Source organism: Danio rerio, chromosome 4 (genome assembly GCF_052040795.2).
Source record: "Danio rerio strain M-AB ecotype USA chromosome 4, GRCz13ab, whole genome shotgun sequence".
Classification (NCBI taxonomy): domain Eukaryota; kingdom Metazoa; phylum Chordata; class Actinopteri; order Cypriniformes; family Danionidae; genus Danio; species Danio rerio.
In genome coordinates, this window is record NC_141024.2 from 58,755,001 (window position 1) to 58,768,333 (window position 13,333).

Here is a 13,333-nt window from a genome sequence, read left to right on the forward strand (position 1 = left end):
GCAGCTTCCATACACAGCAAATTCATTGGTGTTAAATTTCAAGTGTTGTGGTAATTCAGAGTAAAGTATTAAAATTCTAGAGTTACATAAAGGTAAAATAACCCTCTCGGCGTTAGAAGCTGATTTGCCTCCTTGTCACACAGAGTAACATGTATCTACCTTTGTAGAAAACCCTTATATTTGAGAAACTAATCAGAGTGTCTGAAATCTCACCATACACCCTGATTCACCTGGCCCTTAAATTGGTCAATTAGTTTAGTCCACTAGACAGAGGGAATGACCACAAATAAGTGAATCCAGACACCTGCTGTTGAACACCTGCTGTTAACAAGCACAATCACTGAAGGAATAAGAAATTGAAGGAAGAAATAAAACTACAGACACAGCGTCACACCAAACCAACTGAATTAAAACAGAGGATTAAACAACTCCATTAAATAATAGCATAAGCAGCTTCACTGATTACAGTTTGGCTTCATTTCTGTAAGAATATTTGACAATGAACAGAGGTTTAGATTTTTTTATTAAAAATTATTTCATTTGACCTCACCATCATGGAGATCAGAGGCTGCTTATTTAAGCTCTTGAAGCTTTTTTTTTTTTTTTTTTTCTTATACCCTAATCTATCTCTGACTGTTATAGCTGTGTTTCTAAAACTCAACAGTTATAGCAAGAAAGGTCAAGAGAAACTCTATTGTTTGTGATTAATTGCTATAGATATAATTTCAGGTGTTTAATAAGTTGATTCGTAAAAAAAAATATAGGTGCATTAAAACTGCATGGGACAGTAATACTGGCAGTTTGCTGCTCTTCATAGAAGATTAAACCATCAATTAGGATGCAATTAATAATAAGAGTGTCATGCACTAAATACTCAAGCTCCAGCTAGCTCTACATGACACACAGACATCAAGAATCAGGATATGAACCTCAACCGTGGTTGCTAAAAAAAAAAAAAAAAAAGCTGCATAGTTCATGCCGCAATGCATGCTGGTGCCAGCATAGTACAAAGCTCCCAGCATGCATTGTAGCATGAATAAATTATGCAGCTTTATGTTCTTACAATCTCTTTCTTTTCCTTTATTTTGTGTTGTTTTTGGGAGGTGATATTTCAGTAGTGTTTTTTTTGTTTTGATTTTTTTTTTTTTTGTTTGTCACCATTGTTGAGATTCAAAGACTAATTGTTGATGTCTGGGTGTTTTTAAGTTTTGTCATAGATCAAACATTCTCATTGTAAATAGTGTTTTTAAACCTGTTATAAGGTCATTAATTGTTGGAGATTCAGTGGTTTCTTTTATTTATATTCTTTGTTTCTCACACATAACTAATATGATACTGAATTAGAAAACAAGCAGGAAAGGATAGCTATGATATCATAAATAAACTCTTCAGACTGACATTTTAATTATCTTTTGGCTTCCCATGCTATTGTAACCAATGAGAACTGTTTACCTGGATCTGCCAACCTATCCAGCACGTTTTTATGCAGCTGGTTCCCTTTCCAGCCGCAACCCATCACTGGGAAAACAAACAGAATCATTTTGCAATCTCTTATTTGTTAACTTTGATTTTTAATTACTAATACCTTTATTAGTGTATACAAATTAAAATGTAGAATTTCTGTATTCATTCTAACATTTCCTTTACATTGTGATTTCCAACTGAGCACTGTGCTTATCAATTGTTATGGAACAGGCAGATAGCAGCTCTTAGCTGACATCTAAAGAGAGAGAAAGAGATTTTTGAGCAATCTAGAACGAAAATGCATGTTTACTAAATTTAAACATAAAAAACATAACATTAACCTCAATAACATAATTTTATTGTAATATCTTTTTACTCAAGCCCGTCTTAAAACATATAAAACAGAGTTGACATGGATTTTCAAAGTAATGCTGTTACAGTCAACAATAGTTTTAGATCTTTCAGGGGTTAACTGCATACATCAAAGTATTATTTGAAACCCCCATTTATGTTACATATATATTATTAAAAATATATATATCCAACCATAAAGCTGCTTGTTTGCACAGACTTACATGGCATATTTTTATTCAGACATGTGTCTGTTACTTTTACAGCCAAAACCTGTCATGTTGAGGGCTAAACCAAGATAGCAGTGCAGTCACACAGAATCTTATCTTTTAAGACAAAACATAAGCTATTCTTTATTCCCATAATGTTACTGTCAGTTTTTGTGCTTAGTTTTTGCTACTAGCCTCTCAATATTTAGATTTTAGCTTTTCAATGACAATTAAATGCCAAAGGAATACTTTTTTTTTTTTTTTTTTTACAATCAGTTCTAAAATCATTTTAAACCTGAGAGCTTAGCTGAGCCATTTACTGCATTCTGCTCTCATCTATTTCTTTTTATATCTGAGTTCAACACCAAAAGCAAGAAGAAATTGAGAGGGCAATCTTACCAACAGTGCTTGGCTTCTGCTTGATGAATCTGCAAACCATCCCAAGATGCGCAAACTGTCCAGACCGGTCCAATCCAGTTAGGATCACAATTTTCTCGGGATTGCTCCTGGTGCATCATTGATCAATCAACCTCACCCTGATATTTCTAGGTATCTTGTCTGATTTTTGTGGCCACTACTATCTAATGGATCCCTATTATAATGTTATTTGTTATTTTTATTCAATTATTTCTTTCCCTAATAATCTGACCTACACTATTCTTATGGCATGCCTTTTGTCTGTGATGTAGTTAGATAGCAGTGGTGGAACTCAATTACAATCTCGGGTTAATTTAGTCCACTACTAAATAGAAAACCAGTCCAAGTTTTATCCCCGAGAATGTGTTAAAACACACCCATTAACTGAGTATTTTAACTCTGGGTGAAAGAGGAGGTACACCTCTCAACTACTGTTACACTTATCACTTATCAATTATAGGTGTACCACAAAAATGCACCAGCTCGCTAAGGGATTCCACACAAATCTACCACAAATTTCTGTGAATCCACCGGTGCCTTTCATTCACGTCTGAATGAGAAATCCACACTTTCATTCACGGCTGAATGAGAAATCCACACTTTCATTTACGTCTAAATGAGAACCAACAACATTCATTCACGTCTGAATGAGAACCAACAACGTTCCGTTACTACCCACCACCTCACAGACAATCCCTAGTCTTATAATTTTAAATCTTCCTACCTTCATTTTGTTGATTGATCAATGGTGTTACCAGTAAACAAGTGCCACGCATCCTCCACCAAAACTGTAGGGATAGTTTACAGTTTAACCCAAAGAATGACCAGTCTGGTAGATGAAGAAGAGCCGGAGTCAGAGATTTAAAAAAAATAAATTAAGTTTACTGAAGATAGTTTGCAGTTTCATTCGCAGAAGCCAGCTTCAACACTCTCAATGAGTTCCTAGGCCGCTCTGCTTACAGTTTCAACAATCGAACAATTATACTCTTTACACAAGTCCAGAAAGGGTGGGATCCAGGTAAACAGTTCTCATTGGTTACAACAGAAATAGACAATTCTAAATACATGCGTCAAAGAAACATAGTATCTACTTCCAGATATGGATGGCCTTAATGCGTGCGTCAAAGAAAGCATTGTATCTGTCTCCAGATATGGATGGCGACCTGATGCCTAGAGGTGAGGTCGCCTTAAGTTCTTAGGAGCTGATCTCCGACCTGTAAAAAGCTAAACCAGGAAAACAATAGACACAAAAGACCATCTGTGTTAAAGACTCAAGGATGTTTCTTGTACGTTCAGCTGTGTTATCAGGCTGGTTCAAGACTGTTTCCATCAACAGTCTGCTGCAATATATTGGCTGAACACAGTCTGTCTCCACACAAAAAGGAATTACATTAAAATTTATTATACTCAAAAATAGATCAATCAAACAGCTATAATATTATAGGCAATATCAGGACAACTAGAACAGGCGTCTTCTTCTCCTCTGTATGGGGAGAGAGAGAGAGATCTCCATGACCTATGACCTGGTTTGTGTGTCTCCAGAAAACAAAGTTAAAATAGACAGGCAAAAAGAGAAACAAGGACACAGAACATTCTTGCAGTAAGCAGTTTTAACTTATTCATTAGTTAAAATCAATTCACAGTTAAATACTGAGAAACAGGATGATGAGACAGATTGGAAAGCAGAAATCCGAATCCTTCACTATTTGTAAATACAAACTAACATACATACTAACAATGGCAGCCAAAATAAAACACGTCTAGAGCAAGAAGTTGAAGAGCCTGACTAAAGCAGACTCTGTCCTCCATCATGGTGACTTCAAATGAACAACAGAAATTTCATTAAAGGGCCATGAAACCCCCTCGTTTCAGCAGGGTGTTTTCACACCTCTACTTTGAAAAAAGTCAGAAAAGTGGGCGTGTCCAGCTCTGTTTAGGGGGGAGTGTCGGAGGAACTAAAGTGGGATGGTGTGGGAGTGTCTATTTGAGTTTCAGAGTCAAAATACACACCCACACAGACAGGAGAAAGTGATGGTGTTTAACCTACATAGACATCTGTAGTCGAATTATTTGGCGAATTATTAAATGTTGGACTTTAACTGCAGTTTGGCTCTTTCATTCAGGGAATTCATTCATGCCCCTCGCGACAAACGAGATATTTGATTCGAGGAACTGCTGCAAGCGTGTATTTTTCATGCAATGTTTGATACTGCACGGTGAATGAGAGAAAAAAAAAACTCTGCATTTCCCGGAAACTTAGATGCACACGGCAGGTAGCGTCAGAAAGCCGCGTGTGTTATTCCGGTCACTAAATGCGGTGCTAACATTTCTGCACTCAGTGCAAAAGTTAACTTAATTCGATACGAACAAACTGAATAAACAAAGAGCACTGGTCGCTCACTTACCAAATCTGTAGAGACAGGACAATCACCAGCAACTAGAGCCGCGTCTATATGGAGAGAATACTACAAGCGAATCCGGATTTCAGCGTTTGCAGATGAGAACAGCTCTCAGGTAAACAATAAACCTCCTTAGACACGTAAGTTATTGTTGTCGAGCGTCGCGTACACTGTTAATCCACACGTGATCCAGATAAGCTCTCACAGAGAGAAAATGAAAACGAAACTTAACGGCAGCAAACTATAAAAGCAACACTTCACGCTTGTTTTGCCAACACAACGTGGCGTCTTTGTGGTGTAAACACGGTGACACAAATGAATATTGCACAATAGATCGCGCTGATTGGTTTGAACCAAGCCTTACTCATGCATTAATGTATCACACTGTAAGACGTAATAAGACTCACTCTGGCACAGACGCCCAGTCTGCACACTGGAATACACGCTATTATGTCATGACCGTGACGCAGCTTCAAAAATTCGTTTCAAACAGGAAGTACGAATTTGCTTGAAATAACGCAAAAACAACCAATTTACACTTTTTAGTGAAATATAGGTGTCCTAATAGTGTTTTTAGCAGTGTGGGACACATATACGACTGTCAACAGCTCAAAAAATGTGTTTTGGTGTTTCGTGACCCTGGAAGAGCTTTTGTTCACATGACAGAAATCAAGTCAAAGGTCAGTAATAGGTGAAGCTCCATGATAAGTTGTTAAATGTGATGAGTTTTTTTTTTAAAGATGTTGAAAAATAACATTTTTTATTGATTATTATTTTATTTAGAGTTTTTTTTTCTCATTTGATTTCATCATGGGTTTTGGCTTGTGTTTTTCTTTCCTTCAGTGATTCTGCTTGTTAACAGTTGTTCATCAATAATTCTCAATCCTCCTTTAATTAGACACTTAATTGTCTCATTAACTTTATCACTGTCTGAGTGTTCAGCCCTCTGTAGTGAGGACACTAGTTAGGATTTTGCTCTGGAATTTAAGGCTTAAGTGTGTTCGAATGAAAAATACAGACTATGGGATGTATTTTCAACAGAAATATTCTGGAAACAAATGTATTTACGAATGTAAAATGTTGAAAACAGCAGATTACTGGCAACCACTGCTGCCAGTATTTTGACATACATTTAACAGATATTTTACACAATAAGAGTTTGCTAATTAACACTCTGGGTGTTAAAAATTTTAACACTTTCAAAAGTGTTATTTAAACTCTTATAGTGGTTCCCATATAAACACTGAGGGAGTGTTAATTTTAACTCTAAGGTAGTTAAATCTACCAAATCTAAAATTTGCAGTGTGAGTTCGATAAAAAATACAGACTGTTGAATGTGTTTTTAACAGAAATATTCTGTAAACTGAATTTATGAATGTTAAAAACAGCAGATTACTGGCAATCACAGCTGCTGGTATTTTTCCGTAAAAAAAAAAAAAAAAGAAAAACAGCAAAGCGGTTTTTGTGTCACCATTGTGGAGGATAATAGCGTCTCTGTTCAAGTCCAAGATGAACTGAGAGTATTTGATGTTATGCTGCATCTTCTTTTGTTTAAAGGTAACTGTGTAGTTACTAATACAGTCAAAATCTGTTCGCTAATTGCTATCAGACATGAAAACATTATTGCATCTGACTTTACATTTTTGTGCACTAAGCTATGATATTGTAAAATGAACAATGTATTAGTTCATGAAATATGGTTATTTTTTGTAAATTTATACATTTATATAAAACTTCCATGTTTTTCACAGAAAGATTCTGGCAACCAAAGCTGCTGGTATTTTATCGGAAATTTAACAGATATTTTACACAATAAAAGTTTGCTAATTAACACTCTCTTGGTGTTGACAATGTTAACACTTTAAAAAGTGTTATTTTTAACACTTATAGTGGTTCCCATATAAACTCTGAGGGAGTGTTAATTTTAACTCCAAGGTAGTTAAATCTACTATCTAAAATTTGCAGTGCAGGAATGTAAGGTGCTTGCAGCGGGAGGTTGTTTCGTTAGCGCTTCCGCTTTCGTCAGTGAAGTTCTTTTGCGGAACGTTTGTAGATCCCGTCGTGTTCTTCAAGCTATGTCGTTTGAGCACTGTGCTGATAGGCTAACGTAAGAAAACAGGACACAAAATATACAAGGCAAGAGTGCAAAGTACGGAGCTCTAGGCAAAGGCGGTCCGAACCGCAGCAAAGCAGGAGGTCGACATGTCCAAATAGACCAAATCAGAAACTAAGCAGAGAAAAACGGCATCTGTAGAGAAAGAAAACAGATGGAGGAAAAGAAAGAAAGAACAGGAGGATCCCCTCCCCTCCCCCCAATAGAGGGTCTGTTATCCCCAGATCGAGTGCGTCCAGTGGAATCCATGTGTTGGCAGCCCCAACTGATGACAAAACACAAAGCAAGCATCTGGAGGAAGCTCAAACTCTTCATGCGTTGCCACAGTTACTAGCAAGTGGTTTGCAAGCACAGGCACGTCTGCTGCAAGCACAGCGCCGTCAGGAGACAGGGGTTGCTGGCCCATTCCCCATGCTCAGTGGCTGGGCATCACCGCCCTGGAGTACGGCCGATAGAAAACAGCGGCTGCCATTTGCGCCGCCCGGCAACTCATATTTACCTGACAGGGGAGATACCATGATCAAGAAAGTGGTTCACCCAGGGCAAGGCTTGGCCATTGCACTCCGGCCAAAAGACCCCTGCGAATTCCTCAAATGTGGTAATCTTGACTGCATAATTTCTGGTAGTGGGGCTCTCCCCTGAGCACAGTGGTTCAAGACAGAGTTCAGGCGGTAGCGTCGGACCCGGCTGGAGCGGCGCTTCCCTCTCTTCCTCGCCCTTGGGCCAGCCTCTTTTGCTCCCGTTGAGCTGCGCGCGCCTGTGGAAGGCCTGCCCAACCGTCGCTAGAAGAGTCTGTTCAGACGCCGAAAACTACTCGAAAGGTCCCCCCTCAAAGCGGTTTGACCAGGTGAAGGAACACGCAAAGAGAGCCCCCGGTGGCTTTTGTCCGCCAAGCGAGTGTGCCCTGTGGAACGTCAGGATTCTATTTGCCGGCCTGCCGCTGTTACTGACGGAACGAATGCAGACCGTGTGAAAGGTCATCATTTTATCTGCCGTTAAGTAAGCGAACGCTTCTGCTCGGATCAGAGGTAACTCTGTTTCAAGAACTGCAATCTTTTGCAGACGTCTGTGGCGTTTTGGGCAGAGGGACGGTTCTAAACCAATCTGAACCAGAGGCAATTTCGCAGCCAGCCGTCGGTGGTTTCCCGTCTCAGGAATGTAAGGTGCCCGCAGCGGGAGGTTGTTCCGTTAGCGCTTCCGCTTTCGTCAGTGAAGTTCTTCTGCGGAACGTTTGTAGATCCCGTCGTGTTCTTCAAGCTATGTCGTTTGAGCACTGTGCTGATAGGCTGACGTAAGAAAACAGGACACGAAATATACAAGGCGAGAGTGCAAAGCACGGAGCTCTAGGCAAAGGCGGTCCGAACCGCAGCAAAGCCGGAGGTCGACATGTCCAAATAGACCAAATCAGAAACTAAGCAGAGAAAAACGGCATCTGTAGAGAAAGAAAACAGATGGAGGAAAAGAAAGAAAGAACAGGAGGATCCCCTCCCCCCATAGAGGGTCTGTTATCCCCAGATCGAGTGCGTCCAGTGGAATCCATGTGTTGGCAGCCCCAACTGATGACAAAACACGAAGCAAGCATCTGGAGGAAGCTCAAACCCTTCATGCGTTGCCACAGTTACTAGCGAGTGGTTTGCAAGCACAGGCACGTCTGCTGCAAGTACAGCGCCGTCAGGAGACAGGGGTTGCTGGCCCATTCCCCACGCTCGGTGGCTGGGCATCACCGCCCTGGAGTACGGCCGATAGAAAACGGCGGCTGCCATTTGCGCCGCCCGGCAACTCATACTTACCTGGCAGGGGAGATACCATGATCAAGAAGGTGGTTCACCCAGGGCGAGGCTTGGCCATTGCACTCCGGCCACGCTGACCCCTGCGAATTCCCCAAATGTGGGAATCTCGACTGCATAATTTCTGGTAGTGGGGGACTGCGTTCGCGCTCTCCCCTGAGCACAGTGGTTCAAGACAGAGTTCAGGCGGTAGCGTCGGACCCGGCTGGAGCGTCGCTTCCCTCTCTTCCTCGCCCTTGGGCCAGCCTCTTTTGCTCCCGTTGAGCTGCGCGCGCCTGTGGAAGGCCTGCCCAACCGTCGCTAGAAGAGTCTGTTCAGACGCCGAAAACTACTCGAAAGGTCCCCCCTCAAAGCGGTTTGACCAGGTGAAGGAACACGCAAAGAGAGCCCCCGGTGGCTTTTGTCCGCCAAGCGAGTGTGCCCTGTGGAACGTCAGGATTCTATTTGCCGGCCTGCCGCTGTTACTGACGGAACGAATGCAGACCGTGTGAAAGGTCATCATTTTATCTGCCGTTAAGTAAGCGAACGCTTCTGCTCGGATCAGAGGTAACTCTGTTTCAAGAACTGCAATCTTTTGCAGACGTCTGTGGCGTTTTGGGCAGAGGGACGGTTCTAAACCAATCTGAACCAGAGGCAATTTCGCAGCCAGCCGTCGGTGGTTTCCCGTCTCAGGAATGTAAGGTGCCCGCAGCGGGAGGTTGTTCCGTTAGCGCTTCCGCTTTCGTCAGTGAAGTTCTTCTGCGGAACGTTTGTAGATCCCGTCGTGTTCTTCAAGCTATGTCGTTTGAGCACTGTGCTGATAGGCTGACGTAAGAAAACAGGACACGAAATATACAAGGCGAGAGTGCAAAGCACGGAGCTCTAGGCAAAGGCGGTCCGAACCGCAGCAAAGCCGGAGGTCGACATGTCCAAATAGACCAAATCAGAAACTAAGCAGAGAAAAACGGCATCTGTAGAGAAAGAAAACAGATGGAGGAAAAGAAAGAAAGAACAGGAGGATCCCCTCCCCCCATAGAGGGTCTGTTATCCCCAGATCGAGTGCGTCCAGTGGAATCCATGTGTTGGCAGCCCCAAGTGATGACAAAACACGAAGCAAGCATCTGGAGGAAGCTCAAACCCTTCATGCGTTGCCACAGTTACTAGCGAGTGGTTTGCAAGCACAGGCACGTCTGCTGCGAGTACAGCGCCGTCAGGAGACAGGGGTTGCTGGCCCATTCCCCACGCTCGGTGGCTGGGCATCACCGCCCTGGAGTACGGCCGATAGAAAACGGCGGCTGCCATTTGTGCCGCCCGGCAACTCATACTTACCTGGCAGGGGAGATACCATGATCAAGAAGGTGGTTCACCCAGGGCGAGGCTTGGCCATTGCACTCCGGCCACGCTGGCCCCTGCGAATTCCCCAAATGTGGGAATCTCGACTGCATAATTTCTGGTAGTGGGGGACTGCGTTCGCGCTCTCCCCTGAGCACAGTGGTTCAAGACAGAGTTCAGGCGGTAGCGTCGGACCCGACTGGAGCGTCGCTTCCCTCTCTTCCTCGCCCTTGGGCCAGCCTCTTTTGCTCCCGTTGAGCTGCGCGCGCCTGTGGAAGGCCTGCCCAACCGTCGCTAGAAGAGTCTGTTCAGACGCCGAAAACTACTCGAAAGGTCCCCCCTCAAAGCGGTTTGACCAGGTGAAGGAACACGCAAAGAGAGCCCCCGGTGGCTTTTGTCCGCCAAGCGAGTGTGCCCTGTGGAACGTCAGGATTCTATTTGCCGGCCTGCCGCTGTTACTGACGGAACGAATGCAGACCGTGTGAAAGGTCATCATTTTATCTGCCGTTAAGTAAGCGAACGCTTCTGCTCGGATCAGAGGTAACTCTGTTTCAAGAACTGCAATCTTTTGCAGACGTCTGTGGCGTTTTGGGCAGAGGGACGGTTCTAAACCAATCTGAACCAGAGGCAATTTCGCAGCCAGCGGTCGGTGGTTTCCCGTCTCAGGAATGTAAGGTGCCCGCAGCGGGAGGTTGTTCCGTTAGCGCTTCCGCTTTCGTCAGTGAAGTTCTTCTGCGGAACGTTTGTAGATCCCGTCGTGTTCTTCAAGCTATGTCGTTTGAGCACTGTGCTGATAGGCTGACGTAAGAAAACAGGACACGAAATATACAAGGCGAGAGTGCAAAGCACGGAGCTCTAGGCAAAGGCGGTCCGAACCGCAGCAAAGCCGGAGGTCGACATGTCCAAATAGACCAAATCAGAAACTAAGCAGAGAAAAACGGCATCTGTAGAGAAAGAAAACAGATGGAGGAAAAGAAAGAAAGAACAGGAGGATCCCCTCCCCCCATAGAGGGTCTGTTATCCCCAGATCGAGTGCGTCCAGTGGAATCCATGTGTTGGCAGCCCCAAGTGATGACAAAACACGAAGCAAGCATCTGGAGGAAGCTCAAACCCTTCATGCGTTGCCACAGTTACTAGCGAGTGGTTTGCAAGCACAGGCACGTCTGCTGCGAGTACAGCGCCGTCAGGAGACAGGGGTTGCTGGCCCATTCCCCACGCTCGGTGGCTGGGCATCACCGCCCTGGAGTACGGCCGATAGAAAACGGCGGCTGCCATTTGCGCCGCCCGGCAACTCATACTTACCTGGCAGGGGAGATACCATGATCAAGAAGGTGGTTCACCCAGGGCGAGGCTTGGCCATTGCACTCCGGCCACGCTGGCCCCTGCGAATTCCCCAAATGTGGGAATCTCGACTGCATAATTTCTGGTAGTGGGGGACTGCGTTCGCGCTCTCCCCTGAGCACAGTGGTTCAAGACAGAGTTCAGGCGGTAGCGTCGGACCCGGCTGGAGCGTCGCTTCCCTCTCTTCCTCGCCCTTGGGCCAGCCTCTTTTGCTCCCGTTGAGCTGCGCGCGCCTGTGGAAGGCCTGCCCAACCGTCGCTAGAAGAGTCTGTTCAGACGCCGAAAACTACTCGAAAGGTCCCCCCTCAAAGCGGTTTGACCAGGTGAAGGAACACGCAAAGAGAGCCCCCGGTGGCTTTTGTCCGCCAAGCGAGTGTGCCCTGTGGAACGTCAGGATTCTATTTGCCGGCCTGCCGCTGTTACTGACGGAACGAATGCAGACCGTGTGAAAGGTCATCATTTTATCTGCCGTTAAGTAAGCGAACGCTTCTGCTCGGATCAGAGGTAACTCTGTTTCAAGAACTGCAATCTTTTGCAGACGTCTGTGGCGTTTTGGGCAGAGGGACGGTTCTAAACCAATCTGAACCAGAGGCAATTTCGCAGCCAGCCGTCGGTGGTTTCCCGTCTCAGGAATGTAAGGTGCCCGCAGCGGGAGGTTGTTCCGTTAGCACTTCCGCTTTCGTCAGTGAAGTTCTTCTGCGGAACGTTTGTAGATCCCGTCGTGTTCTTCAAGCTATGTCGTTTGAGCACTGTGCTGATAGGCTGACGTAAGAAAACAGGACACGAAATATACAAGGCGAGAGTGCAAAGCACGGAGCTCTAGGCAAAGGCGGTCCGAACCGCAGCAAAGCCGGAGGTCGACATGTCCAAATAGACCAAATCAGAAACTAAGCAGAGAAAAACGGCATCTGTAGAGAAAGAAAACAGATGGAGGAAAAGAAAGAAAGAACAGGAGGATCCCCTCCCCCCATAGAGGGTCTGTTATCCCCAGATCGAGTGCGTCCAGTGGAATCCATGTGTTGGCAGCCCCAAGTGATGACAAAACACGAAGCAAGCATCTGGAGGAAGCTCAAACCCTTCATGCGTTGCCACAGTTACTAGCGAGTGGTTTGCAAGCACAGGCACGTCTGCTGCAAGTACAGCGCCGTCAGGAGACAGGGGTTGCTGGCCCATTCCCCACGCTCGGTGGCTGGGCATCACCGCCCTGGAGTACGGCCGATAGAAAACGGCGGCTGCCATTTGCGCCGCCCGGCAACTCATACTTACCTGGCAGGGGAGATACCATGATCAAGAAGGTGGTTCACCCAGGGCGAGGCTTGGCCATTGCACTCCGGCCACGCTGGCCGCTGCGAATTCCCCAAATGTGGGAATCTCGACTGCATAATTTCTGGTAGTGGGGGACTGCGTTCGCGCTCTCCCCTGAGCACAGTGGTTCAAGACAGAGTTCAGGCGGTAGCGTCGGACCCGGCTGGAGCGTCGCTTCCCTCTCTTCCTCGCCCTTGGGCCAGCCTCTTTTGCTCCCGTTGAGCTGCGCGCGCCTGTGGAAGGCCTGCCCAACCGTCGCTAGAAGAGTCTGTTCAGACGCCGAAAACTACTCGAAAGGTCCCCCCTCAAAGCGGTTTGACCAGGTGAAGGAACACGCAAAGAGAGCCCCCGGTGGCTTTTGTCCGCCAAGCGAGTGTGCCCTGTGGAACGTCAGGATTCTATTTGCCGGCCTGCCGCTGTTACTGACGGAACGAATGCAGACCGTGTGAAAGGTCATCATTTTATCTGCCGTTAAGTAAGCGAACGCTTCTGCTCGGATCAGAGGTAACTCTGTTTCAAGAACTGCAATCTTTTGCAGACGTCTGTGGCGTTTTGGGCAGAGGGACGGTTCTAAACCAATCTGAACCAGAGGCAATTTCGCAGCCAGCGGTCGGTGGTTTCCCGTCTCAGGAATGT

General features: G+C 45.2%; 4 non-coding genes and 1 pseudogene across 4 annotated transcripts; all 5 read left to right on the top strand.

Moving 5' to 3' along the window:
• The first annotated feature begins 7,444 nt into the window (after positions 1–7,444).
• LOC137494485 (U1 spliceosomal RNA) lies at positions 7,445–7,594 on the top strand (annotated as a pseudogene).
• A 1,141-nt stretch (positions 7,595–8,735) lies between these two features.
• Positions 8,736–8,899, top strand: LOC137494228 (U1 spliceosomal RNA). Its single transcript, XR_015488971.1, has one exon. It is a non-coding gene; the product is annotated as a U1 spliceosomal RNA (small nuclear RNA).
• A 1,141-nt stretch (positions 8,900–10,040) lies between these two features.
• Positions 10,041–10,204, top strand: LOC141384072 (U1 spliceosomal RNA). The gene has a single exon (XR_015485428.1). It is a non-coding gene; the product is annotated as a U1 spliceosomal RNA (small nuclear RNA).
• Positions 10,205–11,345: 1,141 nt separating this feature from the next.
• Positions 11,346–11,509, top strand: LOC141384073 (U1 spliceosomal RNA). The gene has a single exon (XR_015485439.1). It is a non-coding gene; the product is annotated as a U1 spliceosomal RNA (small nuclear RNA).
• A 1,141-nt stretch (positions 11,510–12,650) lies between these two features.
• On the top strand, positions 12,651–12,814 carry LOC141384147 (U1 spliceosomal RNA). The gene has a single exon (XR_015486477.1). It is a non-coding gene; the product is annotated as a U1 spliceosomal RNA (small nuclear RNA).
• Positions 12,815–13,333: the final 519 nt, after the last annotated feature.